This window comes from Cryptomeria japonica, chromosome 11 (assembly GCF_030272615.1).
Source record: "Cryptomeria japonica chromosome 11, Sugi_1.0, whole genome shotgun sequence".
NCBI lineage: Eukaryota > Viridiplantae > Streptophyta > Pinopsida > Cupressales > Cupressaceae > Cryptomeria > Cryptomeria japonica.
In genome coordinates, this window is record NC_081415.1 from 651873819 (window position 1) to 651894070 (window position 20252).

Consider the following 20252-nt stretch of genomic DNA (forward strand, 5'->3'; position numbering starts at 1 on the left):
TAATTTCTTTTTCTTGATGGTTTCTAATCGAGTGGTATATCAGTATTGATGGGCTTTAGATTCCATGGTTCTCAGTGTAATTTGTAAGTGTTCGGCATGGTAGACAGGTCCAATAAATTCCTCGACAAGTAGGAAATTGTTGGAAATATGCCTCAAATTCTCTAGTCCGGTGTTCGCGTTGATCGGTATAACTTACCCCGATGGAACCCTCTTCTTGTGATCGGCTATTGGGTGAGAAAGTTGAGTAGATCTGATGGTCAGGCGAAAAGATCCAACGGCTATCACTAGGTCACAATGGGAAACTGCTTGTTGGAATATCCCTCACGACATGGCGACTAAGTGATGGGTCCCGGCAAGAGAGCACTCAAGTGAAGTTAACTAGTGAGCAAGTCCAGGATGATCGGACGGTGATCAACGTTGATCCAAAGGTGATCGCTAGGTCACGATGGGAAACTGCTCATTGGAATATCCCTTGCAACATGGTGACCAAGTGGTGGGACCTAGCAGGTGAGTGGCTCAGGTGATTTAAAGGCTGAGAAGATCACAGATGATCGGATGACGATCATAGAAGATCCGACGGTGGTCGCTAGGTCATGATGGGAAATTGCTCATGAGACTTTCCATCATGACCCAGCAACAAAGAATAATTTTGGGTGGATAGTGAGGTTGTGTTAAGATGTCAGAGTAGGGACCCAGAACCAATCAGGGAGTGCCATGTGGTGGAGCACAGAGAGAAAGATCAGACGTTTGGGATAGTTGATTGTTTGTCTTCCCGATACCCGATGGAATCGCCTTCGGTGATCGGGTTGATGTCGCCTGGACTGAAGACTAGTAGGCAGACACTTGGAATGTTTCTATTAGTATATTTGAATATGAACCGACCTATCTTCTGGATGAATGTGGGATAATATGTTTTCCACGAATTCATGAATGAACAGGCTGTTACTGGACGGTTATGCTCTAAGGCAGACTGGTTTGGTAGATGATGGTTGCCAGAGATGTAACCAACGAGCAGATGGGTGTACATAAATACTGTGGTGGTAACTGAAGATAAAACAGGGAAGTTGTAGAAGCTAAGTTGAGATGTCTGCATGTTTTGTGAACAGAGTCCATAAAAGAGGATCTAAGTACTTTATTGTAACCGTGTTGTTTACTGAATAAAGGGATCTCTTTTTGGTGGTGGGTTGTTTACCCATAAGGGTTTTCCCACGTATATTTGATGTCTTTCTCTGGTGCTATTCTGTCTGGTTAATCTTAATCTTTTGTCTGATTTTTATCTTAATGTATTGCAAACTAAAATTAAAATACTTCCTTACTTGCAAATCCCCTTAGAATTGACGTTAGGAGAGCGTTTTCCGCGTACTGCTTTCCTTACATCCTTGACTCTTTTCAATAATTCATCAAGATCCACATGACCAATCTATGTATCCCTTATATTATCAATATTGGATGATATAGACGGAGGAGGAAAAACTGGATGAATCTCTTCCTTTTCGAACTTCATTGATCTCTTACTAGGTGAAGGTTCCATCATTTGCAATAAATACACTACAACATGAAAAGGTCATTATTTGAGATGATTAGACTCCATAGGAATCTCATTTGAAATTACAATACCTTCGATCAATGACAAATTGGCCTAAAAACCACCAATTTGCAAGTGTGTGAATTAGGTACAAATTGGACTTACAAGTCCAATTTGCACTTAATATAAGTGGAAAATCAACAAGTGCATATCAGACTTACAAGTCTGATTTACACTCAATAGATAGCAAAAAATCAACTCAGGTGTATATCAGGTTTATATCCCCAATATACACCTAAGAAAACCACAACATAAAAGGACCAAATTGGTGTTAGTCAAGGATGTAACCCCAATTAATACCTAACGGAAAGACACTTCAAAAGGTTGTTTAAAAGCAAGGTGATAGGTAGGGTTCTAAGTCCGAATGACACCTCAAGGGAGAGAAAAGGCAATGGTGGGTGGCGGGTTTATAACCCCGTCACACACCATGAATCAATACTTAGCAAAGCAAAAACCAAAGGCAGTATCAAGCAAGATTCTAAACCCAATCGACATCGCAATATAGGCAACAAGGATCATGGGTGGTGAGTTTGAAATCCCGCAACACATCATAAATAAAAAATGTAGGAAGAAAAACATTAAAATGATGTGGGTCAGGGTTGAACCCGACACACATTGTAGCCAATGGTAAAATAAGGAATGCGAACAATGGTGTGAGTTGGTTTCAAAGGCCCGACATACATTAGAGCCAAGGCTTTGTTGTGTGTTGGGTCTTAAACCCATCTTCACAGTAATTTAGGGCATGATAGCAATTAATAAAAATAATAATGCATATTGGAAAAATACGAAGAGAAGTAAAAAATACATACCAAGGTTTAAAAGAAAATCCAATTTGAAAATAAATACAATGCCTTTATGAATCTCCTTATGAATAATGAAAACAAATAAGGGCACCAATCGATAATATAGGAAGAGAGAAACCCGATATAAATCAAACTCTTCAAACAATAAATGTAAAATCATGCTCAATAATGGTGTAAATGGGGCCTATAGGTCCGATTTACACCAAAATGACTTGAGAAGTGTAAATCAGGCCTGTAGGTTTGATTTTCACCTAAAAGGGACTAATCAATGCTGGATATTGCTGAGAAAATTGTTGGAATGATGTGTTGTCATTGATGTCAGCGTATTCTTCTGTGTATTCCAATGTTGCACTCAGATTAAATGAGTTGGTTTGGCCAGTGTGTTGCAATTGAGCTCTTGCGATTTGATGGGTTCTAAGATATGCATGTTTAGTTGATTCATCATAAGTTTCAATGATTCGCATGTTGATTTGATCGGGTTATGAGGTCTGGTATTGTGGTTGATATTTAGTTATTCGTATTATTCAATATATTGGTTTGTGCTCTACATTGCTCTGGAAGGGAATTATCTTAGTTTGTGGATTTGGCAGAGTGTTTGGGACATTCATATGTATCCTTAATTCAAATGGTTCATGATTTGGAAGTCCGCAAGTGAATCTTTCAATTTGTCAGTCACTTCAGCATGTGTTCTTGAGGTTTGGCATATTGATGATGGAAATTATAGTAAGTGGTGATGTTGTGGTTGTTTCTCGTGTATTCTAATTGCTTGTGGATGTTTCTAGATCAGGTCCTATTCATGTTGATGGTCTGGATTGATCATTGTGCGAGTTATTAATTATTGATATGGTGGTGTTCTTCATGTTATGCGACATTCTTGGTGGTTATAGCGTGTTTCAGATATTCATGGTGTAATTCTTGGCAGTGTTTCTCGATTGCAGTGGTGATTTAGGTCCATACTATGTTTTAGCCGACATTGTTTTGGTCTGCATGTATTGTTGTAGCATGTGAGGTTATTATTTTGTAATTTGTATTGAGGGTTTAGCCGACCTTGAAATATAGGTTGATGATTTGTATAAATATATGTAATATTCATTTGAGAGATGTCTCTACATGTGTGAACATTGAATTGATCTTTTAGTAGCAGAGGAGAAGAGTGAGTAAGTGAGAAAGAGTGTGAAGAAGTGGAAAGAGAAGACTTTGAGTATTTGTGCTTAACTGGAACTGTAATCAAGCATTGGGATATGCTATTTCATCAGTTCATGTGATCCAGATTATTGTGTGATCTTTGTAAGACAACGAGTCTTCCTCGGGGTTGTAGCCCTTCTTGTGTTTTGAGCAGTGAGCTATAGGCAGTGTGCCTAAATGCATGTGAATTCCCCATTGTAATATTTACATTTACTCCTAACAGGGTATTATCTCATTATGGGTAGGTTCCCGCTATGGTTTTTCCCTTAACCGGGTTTTCTGAATCAAAAATCTTGGTGTTGTGTGTGTTATTGATGTGGTGATAGTTTATTATTAATAATCAGATCTGAATTTAAGATTGAATTGTGATGAGTTTGTGTGCAAACTGATTCACCCCCCCCCCCCCCCCTCTTAGTTTGTTCCATTGTTGCCAACAATTGGTATCAGAGCTAGATCCTTCGAAAGAAGCTTGATCGCTTGAGGAGATCTGGGATGGAAACCTTCTCTTTTAAGAAGGATAGTCTAAGGTTTGATGGAATGAATTACAATCTCTAGAAGAACCAGATAGAATGTCATTGTGATGCATCGGTGAAGACTATTGGAAGATTACTAAGAGTGTGTATAATGCTCCTCAGAATTGTCCTACCACTTCGGATGAGATTAAGGAAGTTGAATTCAATATTAGAGCTAAGGAAGCATTGTTGGGTGCCTTGTCTAATTCTGAGATGACTAATGTCATGGATCTACAGACTTCTCATGAGATTTGGAAGAATATAGACACTTTGTATGAAGGTGATAGCCATGTAAAAGTTCTTAAGTTACAGAGATTGAAGGGAAAGTATGAAATGTTGAAGATGGGAGAAGATGAGAACATTACCGCCTTTATGCAAAAAGTAAATGAGCTGGTGTTGAACATCAGATGTGCTAGTGGAGTATTGGAAGAATCTAAGATTGTGGCTAAAGTGTTGAGATCTTTGCTTCCTGCTTACAAGCACAAGCCTGTTGTTATTGAAGAGATCTGGACTATGACGGATGTGACTAGAGACATGTTGATTGGTAAACTTACTACTTTTGAGTTGAGCGAGTTTGGTGAAGCCCCTCCTAAATTTGAATTTGCATTTAAAGCTACTGTATCTGGGAAGCAAAAATATGATCTAGGAGAAAGTTCAACAAGAGTATCCAGATATGAGAAGGAGATGAAAGAGCTTAAAGAAGATGAAAGAGAGCTTGAAGATCTTGAAGCCTTGATTGCAAGAAGATTTCCTAAAGGTGCTAGTAAGTATGAAGGAAAGTTGCCTCTTAAATGTTTTTCATGCAATAAGATAGGACATTTCGCCTCAAGGTGTCCGGAAAGAGTTTCTAAGAAGCCATTTAAGCCTTATAAGTCTAAATATCTGAAGAAGTGCTACTTTGGTGCTGATGAAGGTGTGATAGATGATGCGTCTGAGAAAGGACATTCAGGAGATAAGTGGGTGTTCATTGCTATCAAAGAAGATGATCTAGTGGCTACTGATTCTACTAGCTGCATTATTGAAGAGAAAGCTTTAGCTACTAAAGTTGAAGATAAAGATGAATGGGTTATTGACAATGGTTTCTCTCATCATATGATAGGTGATAAGAGTAAATTTGTGAGTATGGAAAAGTATGATGGTGGTGTAGTAAGATTTGGAGATGATAAAGCTGGTATAATCTATGGTAGAGGTGATATTTCTCTTGATGGTAAGCATAACACTAATAATGTCTTGTATGTTTAAGGTCTAAAGCATAATATTTTGAGTGTTGGATAGATGGTTGATAAGGGATATGACTTGCAATTCTAGGATGGTAGATGTAAGATCTTGAGTAGCTCCGGAATTGAGATTGCATCTGGTACAAAGACTAAAGGTAATATCTTTCATTTGAATGCTAGTGGTATAACATGTTTGATTGCTCAAGTTGATGAAAGTTGGTTATGGCATAGAAGGATGTGTCATGTAAATTTTGATTGCATGGTTAAGATAAGTTCCACTCAAATTGTAAGAGATTTGCCTAAGATTATTAAGCCTTCTAATTTGGTATGTAATGAATGTTAGTTAGGGAAGTAGACAAGAGTTTCTTTCAAAAGAAAATAGTATACTTCTAATGGGATATTGGATCTAGTGCATATTGATTTGTGTGGTCCCTCTAGAGTGAGAATTTTGTAGGGTGACAGGTATTTCATGTTGCTAATTAATGAGTATTCAAGGATGATGTGGGTTACTTTCTTAAGGGAGAAGTCTGAAGCATTGGAGAAGCTCAAGATTTTCAAAGCTATGGTTGAGACTGAGACTGGGCAACAGTTGAAGTGTCTAAGATCTAACAGAGGTGGTGAATTTATCTCTGGTGAGTTCAATTCTTTTTTTGAAGATTATAGGGTGAAGAGATAGTTATCTGCTTCACAGACCCCTCAACAAAATGGCATTGTGGAAAGGAAGAACAAGATAGTTCAGGAAACTACTAAAACCATGATGATTGAAGTAAATGTTCTGCATATCTATTGGAGAGAAGTTGTGAGTACTGTTGTGTACACTCTTAACCAGGTGCATATTAAAGGTGATTCCGGTAAGACTCCTTATGAGTTATGGTTCGGTCATGCTCCTACAATTAGATATTTTAGAATTTTTGGTAGTAAATGCTATATTAGAAGAGATTAAGATCTAGGGAAGTTTGATGTTATATGTGATGAAGGAATATTTCTTGGTTATTCTACTAAGAGAAAAGCGTACTAGTGTTATAATAAGAGATTGAGAAAGATAGTTGAAAGTACTAATGTGAAAGTGGATGAAGGAAATGGGTATCATCCCAGATACTCCAGATATGATTAAAATGATTAGATTGTTAGTGCAAATAAAGGAAAGCAAGTGTAGACCCAAAACCAAGTTCAAATTGCTCTGGAAAAGCCTAAGAATGAAGGAGAAGCTAGTACAGAAGAAAGAGCTCAAGAGTGAGAATAATGAAAATCCGAAGACTCCCAGGTATGTAAGGTTAAATCATTCAGAGAATCAAATTATAGGTGATATGAATAGAGGTGTGATGACTAGGAGAAGAGTTGTTGAAGAGTATTTCTTGATTTCTAAAATTGAACCTAAAGATGTTGATGAAACTTGTAAAAATGAAAATTGGGTTAAAGCTATGGAAGAAGAGTTTAATCAAATTGAAAAGAATAATACATGGACTTTAGTTCCTAGACCTAAGGATAAGAATGTTATTCGAACTAAATGGATGTTTCAGAATAAGTCGAATGAGCAAGGTGAAGTTGTTAGGAATAAAGCAAGACTTGTTTGTAAAGGTTATTCTCATATGGAAGGTATTGATTTTGAGGACACTTTTGCTCTGGTAGCTAGAATTGAAGCTGTTAGATTATTTCTTACTTATGCTACTTACAAATATTTTTCAGTGTATCAAATGGATGTCAAGTCATCCTTTCTTAATGGTGAGCTGGAAGAAGAAGTCTAAATTGAGAAACCAGATGGTTTTCAATTGACAAATTAGAAAGATATGGTTTGCAAGTTGAAGAAAGCATTGTATGGGTTGAAGCAAGCTCCAAGAGCTTGGTATGCCAGATTGGATAATTATTTGATGAAGCTTGAATTCAATAAAGGTACTGCTTATAGTAATCTATACTTCAATATTGATAATGATAACATCTTAATTGTTGAAGTGTTTGTTGATGACATTATTTTTGGTGAAAATGATGATTTGTGCAAGAAGTTTGCAAATGATATGCAGAATGAGTCTGAGATGTCCATGATAGGAGAGATGAAATTATTTTTGGGATTGCAAATAACTCAATTTGATAAAGGTATCTTTATATCTCAATCTAAACTTATGTGAAGGAATTATTGAAGAAGTTTGGTTTAGATGAAGCAAAGCCTGTTGGTACACTTATGGTGACCAGATGTAAGTTGAAAAAGGATTGTGATTCTCCGAAAGTAAATCGGACTAGATACAGATCTATGATTAGTAGTTTGTTGTATTTGACTCATAATAGACCTGATATTATGAATAGACTAGATACAGATCTATGATTGGTAGTTTGTTGTATTTGACTCAGAATAGACCTGATATTATGAATGTTGTGTGTCTTGTTGCTATATTTCAAGCTGATCTTAAGGAATCTCATGTTGTTGTTGTGAAAAGAATTTTTCAAATATTTGAAAGGGACAGTTGATTTTGGTTTGTGGTATCCTAGAGATGATGATTTTACTTTGAGTGATTTTACTGATCCTGACTGGGCAGGTGATGTTGATGATAGAAAGAGTACTAGTGGTGGTGCATTTTTCCTAGTTAAGAGATTGGTTTCATGGATGCGTAAGAAGCAAAATGCTATATCTTTGTCTACTGTAGAAGCTGAATGCGCATTGTTGCTGCTAGAAATTGTACTCAGGTGATTTGGATGAAGCTGATGTTGAAGGATATCAGAGTTATTTTTTATGAGCCTACTGCTATACTGTGAGAATTCAAGTGCTATTAATATTTCTAAGAGTCTGATGTTGCATTCAAAGAGTGAGCATATATCAATCAAGTTTCATTTCTTGAGAGAGAAGGTGAATGAGAAGGAAGTTAGATTGGAGTATGTATCTATAAAGGGACATATTGTAGATATCTTCATGAAGCCTTTTCCTAAAAATACATTTGAGTATCTCTAAGAGAAGCTAGGGGTAAATGCTCCTTCTGATGAGAACTAAGATGGATGGAGTTGCATCAGTCTGGTGGACTTCATAGAGATATCTTGTAATCTAGATTGATGAGTGAGGCTGCTACTCAGGGGAAGTAGTCAATGGTGTGTTTCATATGTTCAGAATTCTTAGAGTGTGTGTCAAAGGGGAGAGAATCAAGATTTGTGTTGTATATGCCTTTTGTATTGATGTCAAAGGGGGAGAGAAACATGTGAAAAACCCTATGGGGGAGAGAGGTATGTTGAACTATGTGCATAATCTTAGGGGGAGATTGTTGGTTGTTGATTTATTTCTTTGCATTGATTGTTTTTCACATTCATATGTTGCAATCATTGCCCAAGGGGGAGATTGTTGGATATTGCTGAGAAGTTTGTTGGAATGATGTGTTGTCATTGATGTGAACATATTATTCCATGTATTCCAGTGTTGCAATCAGATTAAATAAGTTGGTTTGGCCAGTGTGTTGTAGTCGAGCTATTGCAATTCAATGGGTTATGAGATATGCATGTTTAGTTGACTCGGCATAAGTTTTAGTGATCCGCATGTTGATTTGATCAAGTTATGAGGTCTGGTATTATGGTTGATATTCAGTTGTTTGTGTTATTCAGTATTCTGGTTTGTCCTCCGGAATGGAATTATCTTGGTTTGCAAATTTGGAAGAGTGTTTGGAACATTCATATGTGTCCTCAATTTAGATGGTTCATGATTTGGAAGGCCACAAGTGAATCTTTCATTTTGTCTGCCAGTTCAGCGTGTGTTCTTGAGGTTTGGTATATTGATCATGGAAATTCTAGTAAGTGGTGATGTTGCGGTTGTTTCTTGTGTGATTCATGTTGCTTGTGGATGTTTCTAGATCGGGTCCTATCCATGTTGATGGTCTGTATTGATCATTGTGTACGTTATTGGTCATTTTCTTGATCTGGAGGTATCTTCATGTTATGCGACATTCTTTGTGATTGTAGCTTGTTGTAGATGTTCGTGGCATAATTATTGGCGGTGTTTCTTGGTTGCGATGGTGATTTAGGTCCATACTATGTCTCAGTCGACATTGTTTTGGTTTGCATGTATTGTTGTAGCATGTGAGGTTATTATTTTGTAATTTGTGTTGAGGGTTTAGCCGACCTTGAAATATAGTGAAATATAGGTTGATGATTTGTATAAATATATGTAATATTCATTTGAGAGATGTATCTGCATGTGCGAACTATTAAGGAATCTAGATCAAAGATAGAGAAACAATAGTCTGAAAATTATATATAGAAGAACATAATTTTGATGAGATTTTCGATATGAATAAATTTTGTCAATTAATTTTTGATATTATCGACTACTTATTGGATCATGAGATTTCCACTGTAATTGATATCAATCACCAACAAGCATCAAAGTTGGGTATTGTAATACCCTAAAAATGGTCATCTAAACCATGAGCCCCTAATCTCGACAACATCACCAAGGTCCTTACCAAAGGCAATTAAATAAATCTTGAGCACACAATTAATTCTAAAATCATCAAATGTCACATGGCAAAATTAATCAATCAATATTAATTAAATATTTATTTAATTAATTAATTAAATCATTCCAAGTATATCATTTTAAACAATTATCTTATTTATTTTAGTCTTTTGCATATTTAATTAAATAAATCAATTTGCCATTAAATCATCAAAAAGAGGAATTAATTTAATTAAATAAATCAATTTGCCATTAAATCATCAAAAAGAGGAATTAATTTAATTAAATAAATCAATTTGCCACAAATCTTCAAAAAGGGAAACAAATCAAGAAAGAGGAATTGGAAATTATGAGCACAAATCTTCAAAAAAGGAAATAAATCAAAAAAGGAATTAATTGACAAAAAAGAATTAAAAATTGAGAAAAGAAATCAATTGGAGATAATCTTGAAAAAAAAAAATTAAAAATTAATAAATAATCTCAAAAAAAGCAATTAAAACAATTAAATCTTAAAATTGAATGAAATAGAGAATAAATCAGTTTTTTCTTGATTTTATCTTAATTTTAGTTCAATTTCTTTTAAAACTGAGAAAAGCATCCAATCACATCAATTCACCTGGATTGTGCTTCCTCTTGGAAAATCTTGACCGCTCATCATCATTTGATCTCAACCTTTGGTTTCTTTCTAAATTTTCTATAAATTCGGGCTCTCATCTCTCATTCAAAAATCCTGGAGAATATATTGCTATTATGCCATTTTTTCTCTAGGTTCATTGAGAATTTGCATTGAGATATTGCATATTATTTATTTCATATTGTTTAAATCACTTAGCTCATTTATTGCTTAAATCATGTTAGATTAATCTTGCATTCATCTAGCTTAAATCCATGCTCATATAGATAAAAATCTTTCGTTTAGGTGTTGTCTAGTCACTGGATAGCTTAGAAATCTAAGAGCAATCTAAACTCACATCTACTATAAGGCAATGGGTCACTTTGTTATGGTTTTATTGTTCATTGATTATTGATTTACTAACCATGCATCTAATGACTTAATTGAAGTGTTGTATATTCCAGATACAGATACAGGTCCACTTTTCACACACACATATTTGGCGCCCACCATGGGGCTTGAACCCAAAACTACAATATTTCTAATGTTTCTTGAACAAATTTAATGTTTGGTTTTTATAACTAATAAACATGTGTTAAATTTGCAAATAAAAATCTTTCTTTTTGCTGGTTCTTCTATGACAGTCAAAAATGGTCTCGGTTTGGAGAGAATACCTTTTTATTGAACCATTGGATCTAAACCAAGTTTTTCTATGTTTTGTAAAACCAAGTTTTCTATAGGTTCACCAAAGGGATTTTTGTAAAGAGTTTGGGTTTAAAAGTTATGATTGACATAGTGAAGGACTATCATTTTACTTATTCTTTTGTGACAGTAAAAAATGGTCTCAGTTTGGAGAGAATAAATTTTTATTGAACCGTTGGATCTAGACTAGTTTTTTATATGTTGTGTAAAACCAATTTTTCTACAGGTTCACCGAAGGGATTTTCCTAAAGATGTTGAGTTTGAAAGTTATGATTGATAGAGTGCAGAAATATCATTTTACTTATTCTTCTATGACAGTAAAAAATGGTCTCGGTTTGGAGGGCATAACTTTTCATTTAACCGTTGGATCTAACCAAAATTTTAATATGTTCTGTAAAACCAAGGTATTCACATTTCTACTGAAGAGATTTCCTGAATTATCTCTGGTTGAAAAGTTATAAATGACAAAGTGAAGTACTATCAAAACTGTCATAACTATGATAGTCATAAAAAATGGAAATTCTTGTTAGATTAGTTTAATTTACAGTTTGCATGCTAGAATTTTCTTTTGATAATTATTTTTTATGTTATTTTGACAACTATTTTGGGCTTTTAATGTTTTCAGGATGCTTGTCAAAGAATCTATCAATCAAACATGCGTCTGCCAAAGAATCAAGAAGAAAATGACTACTGACATATTGGTTTTGCAGGTTGCCTAAGGAGAATCAACTAAACATTGTGTATTCATCTAGTATTTTCTTAGGCACTTAAATTGCTATCTGGTTAAAGAACAAATCTGTCTTTCGTGTTTTCCGAAAAATCTAAGAGGTAGGAGAGTATGCTCTTGTCTTTTATAGATAATCAGAAATCTAGACCCTCGAAGCTTTTCTCTAAGTTTTGAGATTTGTGTACCTTTAGCGGGCCTGTCACAGTGGGAAAAAGTTAATCACCCTGTGAGAACGACCCAAGTGAGTATAGGTGGACATGAGCATTCCAATTCACTATAATAAATAGGCCTCTGGTGATTAAAGTCTCATAGGATGGGATTATTTGAGTTTTCTCTTTGAGACCTCTCATATCGAGCATTTTGTAGGGCCTTGCGGTCTCAATCACATTTATGTGACTACATCTTGTTTCGGTACCTTGTCAAGCTATAGGCCTCAATCATACTTGTGTGACTTCAAGGGGTAATTTCAAATGAAATTCCTGACTAAGAACTATAAGATAGAAGCTAACCGATTCACCTCTAATAGGTTGATAATCTTTGTGCAAGAAAGATGGTAAATCTCCCAAGACACTTGCCATATCATGCCCCCATTATCTTTTGGAGCCGACTAATACGGCATTGAGAATCCATTGCATGAGACTCAACAACCGTATTTTGATTAGCTATTGGGTGTGTACCTAAGTCAGCAAGCAAAGGTTTTCTTCTCTAAGCCAACTTCCATAGGGTTAGCGTGTTGTGATTGAATTATTATATATCTTGCGTGTTTTCTATGTTTTCATCCCTGAAACTGAAAATTAAATACTAAAACTGGAGAAAACAAATGAAACAATATCAAAAAATTCAGTGATAAACTCTATCTGTGTCCAAACTGGTCTCTGTCAGTCATCGAAACATCAATCCTTATCAAAAATGGTAGTCGTCAGTCATTGAAACTTTGTCTGTCAAAATCTCATCTTTGTCCAATCCTCTATCATACGAATTCCTGATCTTGTCAGTCAAAATTGTCCAAATTGTCTAAAATAGTCTACAACAAGCCTAAAATTGGTTATCATCATCTTGAGCATAAACAACCTTGATAGTGTACCCCTATCATTGTGTTGCACGATTTTGTCGATCATCTCTCAGCTAGTTCAAACAACATCTTATCAAACCTAAGTTAACTTAGATAACGTTTTACACAGGATAGATCATTCATGAAACCAAACCAGATCTTAGTTATTTCACTCAATCACTACGTTAAACGAACTACTAGCTACAATTTGATCTTGACTTCTGCAACACATATAGCTCTTGCTCATGTCGGTTGTAAATGCATGTTCAAACCAAAAGCTCTTCTAATTTTTTTGACAAAAGTAAGAATCTCATGGATACCTTATCTCCAATTCCCATGGCTACCTTTGCTCAAATATTTCAAGATATCAAGAAAGAAATATATGACATGGAAATCCAACAAAATAAATCAATGACTCCATTTGAAAAACAAATGTATGATATCAAGAGTGAGAAACTTCAAGGAATGCTAAAATGATTATGTGATTTGACAAGCGAATACCAAAAAATAATTGACAATCAAAGACCAAATCTCATACAAGATCACAAAACACCTTCACCAAGACAAAAAGACATCTATTCCCTAGATAGACAATTTACACCTTTGGGGCAATCTATTGAGTCAGCTTTGGAAGAGCTTCTTAAGAACAATTTTATCATATTGCCTAAAAAGTCCACATGGGGATGCATAGTTTTGAGTAGTTATTGTGCATATCATAGGCATAAAAAAAATATGACTTCAATGTGTATGGAATTAAAACATAAGATTCAAGATCGCCTTGATGATGGTGGCATTGACATTGAAGATCCTAATGACTCACCTAAAGAAAAAGAAGGAACTACTTCTAAGCATGATCAAAATCATGAACCTATGTCTAGCAAGGCTCCATAAGTAGCCTCCATCCCTTCCATGATGTCTTCATCTCCTTCAAACAATGAAACTTCTCATGTTTACCTTCAAGAGCTATCTCCTATGGAAATCCAAGTTAATCCCAATACTAATACAAGTTCCTCTAAAGATTTAAAAATCCCAGATCCTATGCCATCATGCACTTCAATTCCAAACATACCCACTCCAGAGAGTCCCACTCAAAATGCTTCCCCATAATGCCAAAATATGGAGATATTCCAAGAATCCCCTATGCCTATGCACAATCCTACCCCTTCTTTAGAAGTAACTCCATGTCAAGAGGATAATCTGAAAAATGAAGAAACAAGTCCTATCATAAATCAAAATAAAGACACCAAAACTCCTCAATCCCATCTAATGATTGAAAAAGATCCTATTTCACTAGAATCCCATGATGATCCCCTTATACCTTTCCATTTCTTCCAAGATGACCCCCTTCCATCTCAAGAGAAAACCATCCTTCCAAATCCCATTTCTAGTCTACTTCCTAGGCAAGATCATGATGCCTCTTCCACCTTTTCAAATGATCCTATTCAAAATGAAGAGTCAAACACCCTTCCTACTCTATCCAATGGTCCTCTTCCATGTCAAGATCAAAGTATCCCTTCATCTCCTTATCATAATCCTCCAAGTTCATCTCAAGGATCCATCATGCCTACAAATCCCCTTCGTGATCCTATCATTCCTTACATTCCACCTCCATCTCATAATGGACTCACGCCTTCTTTCCAACGCATAGTGTATCCAACAAGTCAAAATATTTATAAAGGCAAAGGGGTAGATATACACAATCAAGAACCTCTCCATATTAAATAAAATGTTAAAGGTCATGGCCTCAAGGATATTTCTCAAGATGTTGGTATCTCTCATAAATCCTACATTTCTCTAGTTAAATCCAAATACATGCCTTCTCCTTCGCACCTTCCCTCCATTCTGGGTCCCTATATTTATCCATCCCTTATGCAAGATCAACAAAGGAACACATCTTCAACTACCTTCCATCCATCTAAAAGATCTCCATATCATTCCTATCTATCCACGCATCTCCCTCCAAGCAATTTAGATGCCAAGCATAAAAGTCATAAATCAAGCAATCCACATGTATTCAACGATCAACATGTCCCATCTAATCGACATGTAAAAACAAAGAAAAATATGATCCAAAAAGAAAAAGAAAAATACAAAATGCCACAAAAGCCCACAAAGAAAGAAGAAAAGTCAAAAGTTATATGGGTTCCTAAGGCACTTGTACAAGCAATGCGCTCTAAGGAACTACAAAAGCATCAAAAATCAAAAGCCATGTGGATCCCTAAGCGGCTACTTGAAGCACAAAAGTCTAAAGAAAAATCAAAATCAGCTTCCAAAATTATTGTTCCTCCATCCAAACCTTCCGATTCTATTCCTCCATAACCTCCTTCATCCATTTTGGGTTCTTATGCCCCAAAATTTGTAACCTTTCCTCCATCCAAATCTCAAAATCTGAGATTCACTTCTCCTCCATATATCCACCATCCCTCAAGGCATGTACCAATGTTGATCTTTCCAGCATTTCCATCTATCCATACACAATTCTTCCAACATCCCATCCATTATCCAACACCTCTTTTTCACCCTTCCATCCCTCTTATCCAATCCTTTGCATAAATCCTTGCCCTAGTTTCATCTCATTATCCTACCAACATCTTTGAGCATACCTTCATAGCCATGGTCTATTGCAACTCATATTCTAAAGGTACCATCCAAAGCAGCGAGACATTGGGGTCCTTCTTCCATCCCCTGTCATTCCTCCATTATCTTCCAAAAGAAAAAAAAAATTGATGAAAAAGTGAGAGAAAAAAAATTCAGAGAAAAAAAGTAAAGAGAAATAATTTCGTCCATGAGTGAAAACCACTTCTTTTGGTGCCTTGGGCAAGTACCATGATGAAAACCTGGCAAAAAGACATCATGTGCAATCCATTATCCTTTTGCACTTTACACTGGGGGCAAGTTCCATCCATGTACATCCATCTATTATCCTTCTTCCTCCATTATCCTTCATCCTCCATTATCCCTCATTCGGTCTATCTACATTCATATCCCTTTTCCGCCTTTGATTTTGACAAGGTTAAGGATCCTTGCAGGCTTCATGTGTCCTATCTATTACACTTGATCTAGACACTTTATCTCCTCTCCATTGCTCACTTACATCCTTCATTACTCCCCTTTGATCTTGCTTATCATATCTGCCTCCTATCCAAATCTATCCCTTGATCTTGATCAACACTATGGACAAAATGTAAAAACATGCTTTCCACAAACCTCTTGACATGGCCACTTCTTTGGACCATATGGCTTCGTTACACTATATCCTTGCTTTACATTGCTAAAATCCTTGCTTTACATCGCTAAAATCCTTGGTTTACATTGCTATATCTGGACGCTATGCTTGGATTAACGTTGTGAGATAGGCCTTGAAAGCATCCACCATCATTCACTCGCTCAAAATCCCTTTTGCCTTGCTAGACACTAGGAGAAAACATCAAAATCCTAAAAAAATCATAAAATGTCCTGAAGAAATCCTAAAAATCAAAAAATGTCCTGAAGAAATTCTAAAAATCAGAAAAAGTCCTGAAGAAATTCAAAAAAAAAAAGAAAAAAAAGGGAAAAAGAAAGAAAATGCCTTGGTGAAAACCTGGTAAACATGCACCTCGATAAAAAAAATGAATCTCCGCCAAGCAAGTGAAAACCTGGTAAACAGGTGCCTCTTGTACTCAAGCGCTCCATCTATCAACACAACATTGGCATTCCCGATTTCCTGCATATTTGCATTCACTTGTACATATTTTAGTCACTTTTGTGACATCCTAGTTCATTGGAACCCTCATGGCTTGAACCGATCATTGTCCTAGTCTTAGGTTAATCAACCGAGCACATTACATGTCTTAAGCAGTATCAACCAAGTCAACTTTACGTTAGTGAAACCTGGTCGTCCACTCTGAGTTAGTCACCTGTCTCCTAACTACTGAAGATTTTTATCACTGAGTAAACAAGCAAAACAACAAAATGGAAAACAATCACTAAACAGTTTGAGCTATGCATGAAAATTTTCTTTGTGTGTTGTCTTTTATATTGGTTTTTTATTATTATCCCTTTGAGTAACTCGAGGAAGTCTATCTTGACTAAGACGAGCAAGGATTGGGGGCATAGTATCTTCTTTGTTTTTTGCTTGAAGGAATGATCCCAATGATCTGGAAACATCTAAATTAGTTGGGTGTATGTGATAAGAGCCTTCACATCAAGGTGGAATTGCCTCACATACCTCGACTCCTCTTATTTGAATGCTACAGGGAGGTCCATATCATTTCTTTGTCTACTTTGAGGGAATTTCTTTATGATGCAATTCGAGCCCCTGCAAAATCTATCCAAGGATATGAACGAAAAAAGGGTCATTGCGGACAAGATAATTAATATTGCACATGAAAAGCAAGGAACTCTACTCTGCCTACTATAATTGTAAAACACTCAGTGATGAAACTTAAGCATTTCAAATCTAGTGACTAGGTTTAGGTTGCATTTCATTGTGCATCTCATTTTGCATTTCATTTTGCATTTTGTGAATTTAGAGTGATTTCATTATGGTAACATTGATTTCTTTATCTTCTAAATGAGAAGTTGGAAGCTTCATCATTTCTTTGCTAAGTGGTATCTTTTCATCATTTCTCCGATCGAGTACTTGTGTTTCAGATGTTAGCTGCATACATAAACATTTTACATAGATTCATACATTTCATTACTTATTTGCATTCATATTATTGCATAGGAAAATGAAAAATTTGTATTACTCATTACTCATTCACATTCATTTATTTGCATATGAAAAGAAAGAAAAATAGACATTCGTGATCATTTGCATTACATACATTCATGCTAAATTAGAAATGCATACATATAGAATAAAGCATATAGAACAACATCTCATAATCAATCAACACAAGTACGATGAAATCAAATCATGAGCTTATAAATCAGTTGTCCTAAGTCCATTTTCGGGATCGAAATCAAAATCTGATGTCAACTCTCTCATCGAAATTTCACAAAGTTTGGACCACTTAGCGCTTTTCATCAAAAGCTCATTCTCTCTTCTAATTGCACTCAATTTCTCGTTAATCAATGCCGAATCTCAATTTAATTTCTACAAATCAACTTTGAGCTCAATTTCTTGCTAAAATTTCAAAAATTCCTCTGAATCAATTTTTGCTCAAACAACATATCATCGCTAAAAAAATTGCCTATCATCATGTACCCTCGCTATCTTTTGATTTCGCTCCCGAGGGGGCATACTTGTGACCTTATGACCTCACATTCTTCAATGTCAAGAAAATTTTCAAATCTTCATCGAAAGTTGAGCAAAACATCTTTTCCAACTAACGAAAATCAAATAAGACCTCATCACTAGGGGCATCTCAACTTCATCGCTTTATATCAAGTTGAGATTTCTCGATCATCTGAATCAAATCAATCGCTAGGGGCATATCAGTTTCATCGCTTCAAATCAAGCTGATATTTGTCTTTTATCTGAATCAATCTCTTAACGTTAATCAGTTTCATCGGTTTTCATCAAGCCGATTATTCATTTAAATTCAATCAAGAGTTTAAAGAGTATCTTTGATCAAACTCAATCTAAGCAGGTGTTCAGTATTTGTTGCTTTGGATCAAGTTGGACAGTTTATCTTCGCTCATCGTATCTTGATCAATCAAGTTCAAGATCGATTTTTATCATCACCCACTGTGTCTAGATCAATCAAGTTCTAGATCAGTAAGATCCGTTTCTTGATCAAACAAGTTCAAGTTCGATATCTTTTGTTTTCTATTGTTCCTAAGTTCAATCAAGTTCAGGATCGGTATCGCTTTAATCAGACTTCATTTAGCTTTGTCGCTTCGAATCAAGCTAAACACCTTGCTTTTAATCTAGTTCGTGATCAATCAAGTTCAGAACTGGTATCTCCTAGACATCAACTATTCTTTGAACCAACGCACTGCTCGCACATTAATTCAAAGAGGGGTAAATGTAATACCCTAAAAATGGTCATCTAAACCATGAGCCCCTAATCTCGACAACATCACCAAGGTCCTAACCAAAGGCAATTAAATAAATATTGAGCACACAATTAATTCTAAAATCATCAAATGTCACATGGCAAAATTAATCAATCAATATTAATTAAATATTTATTTAATTAATTAAATCATTCCAAGTAAATCATTTTAAACAATTATCTTATTTATTTTAGTCTTTTGCATATTTAATTAAATAAGTCAATTTGCCATTAAATCATCAAAAAGAGGAATTAATTTAATTAAATAAATCAATTTGCCACAAATCTTCAAAAAAGGAAACAAATCAAGAAAGAGGAATTGGAAATTATGAGCACAAATCTTCAAAAAAGGAAATAAATCAAAAAATGAATTAATTGACAAAAAAGAATTAAAATTTGAGAAAAGAAATCAATTGGAGATAATCTTGAAAAAAACAAATTAAAAATTGATAAATAATCTCAAAGAAAGCAATTAAAACAATTAAATCTTAAAATTGAATGAAATAGAGAATAAATCAGTTTTTTCTTGATTTTATCTTAATTTTAGTTCAATTTCTTTTAAAACTGAGAAAAGCATCCAATCACATCAATTCACCTGGATTGTGCTTCCTCTTGGAAAATCTTGACCGCTCATCATCATTTGATCTCAGCCTTTGGTTTCTTTCTGAATTTTCTATAAATTCAGGCTCTCATCTCTCATTCAAAAATCCTGGAAAATATATTGTTATTATGTCATTTTTGCTCTAGGTTCATTGAGAATTTGCATTGAGATATTGCATATTATTTATTTCATATTGTTTAAATCACTTAGCTCATTTATTGCTTAAATCTTGTTAGATTAATCTTGCATTCATCTAGCTTAAATCCATGCTCATATAGATAAAAATCCTTCGTTTAGGTGTTGTCTAGTCACTGGATAGCTTAGAAATTTGAGAGCAATCTAAACTCGCATCTACTAGAAGGCAACAAGTCGCTTTGTTATGGTTTTATTATTCATTGATTATTGATTTACTAACCATGCATCTAATGACTTAATTGAAGTGTTGTGTATTCTAGATATAGATACAGGTCCACTTTTCACACACACAGGTATATGTATGGATGTGAAAATTCATGTCCACGTAGAGGCATGACTTCTACACGTGGCTTTGCCACGTAGAGCCATGACCCTATGTGAACAAGACTCTTTGTATTGCAAGAGTTGTCGTTTTAGTTATGCATTAAAACACTTATCGGTGCTCGGGTTTAACGATGCTTAGACTTCAACAGTCACTATATGTTGTTTGTTTTAATCTAAATGAGGCTACATTTTTAACACTCCCTCTTAGCAAAAGAGGATTGACTTAAGTTTAAGTAAACACACACACACACACACACACACACACACACACACACACACACACACACACATTCATTTGGCATGATCATATACATTCAATCAGTAATG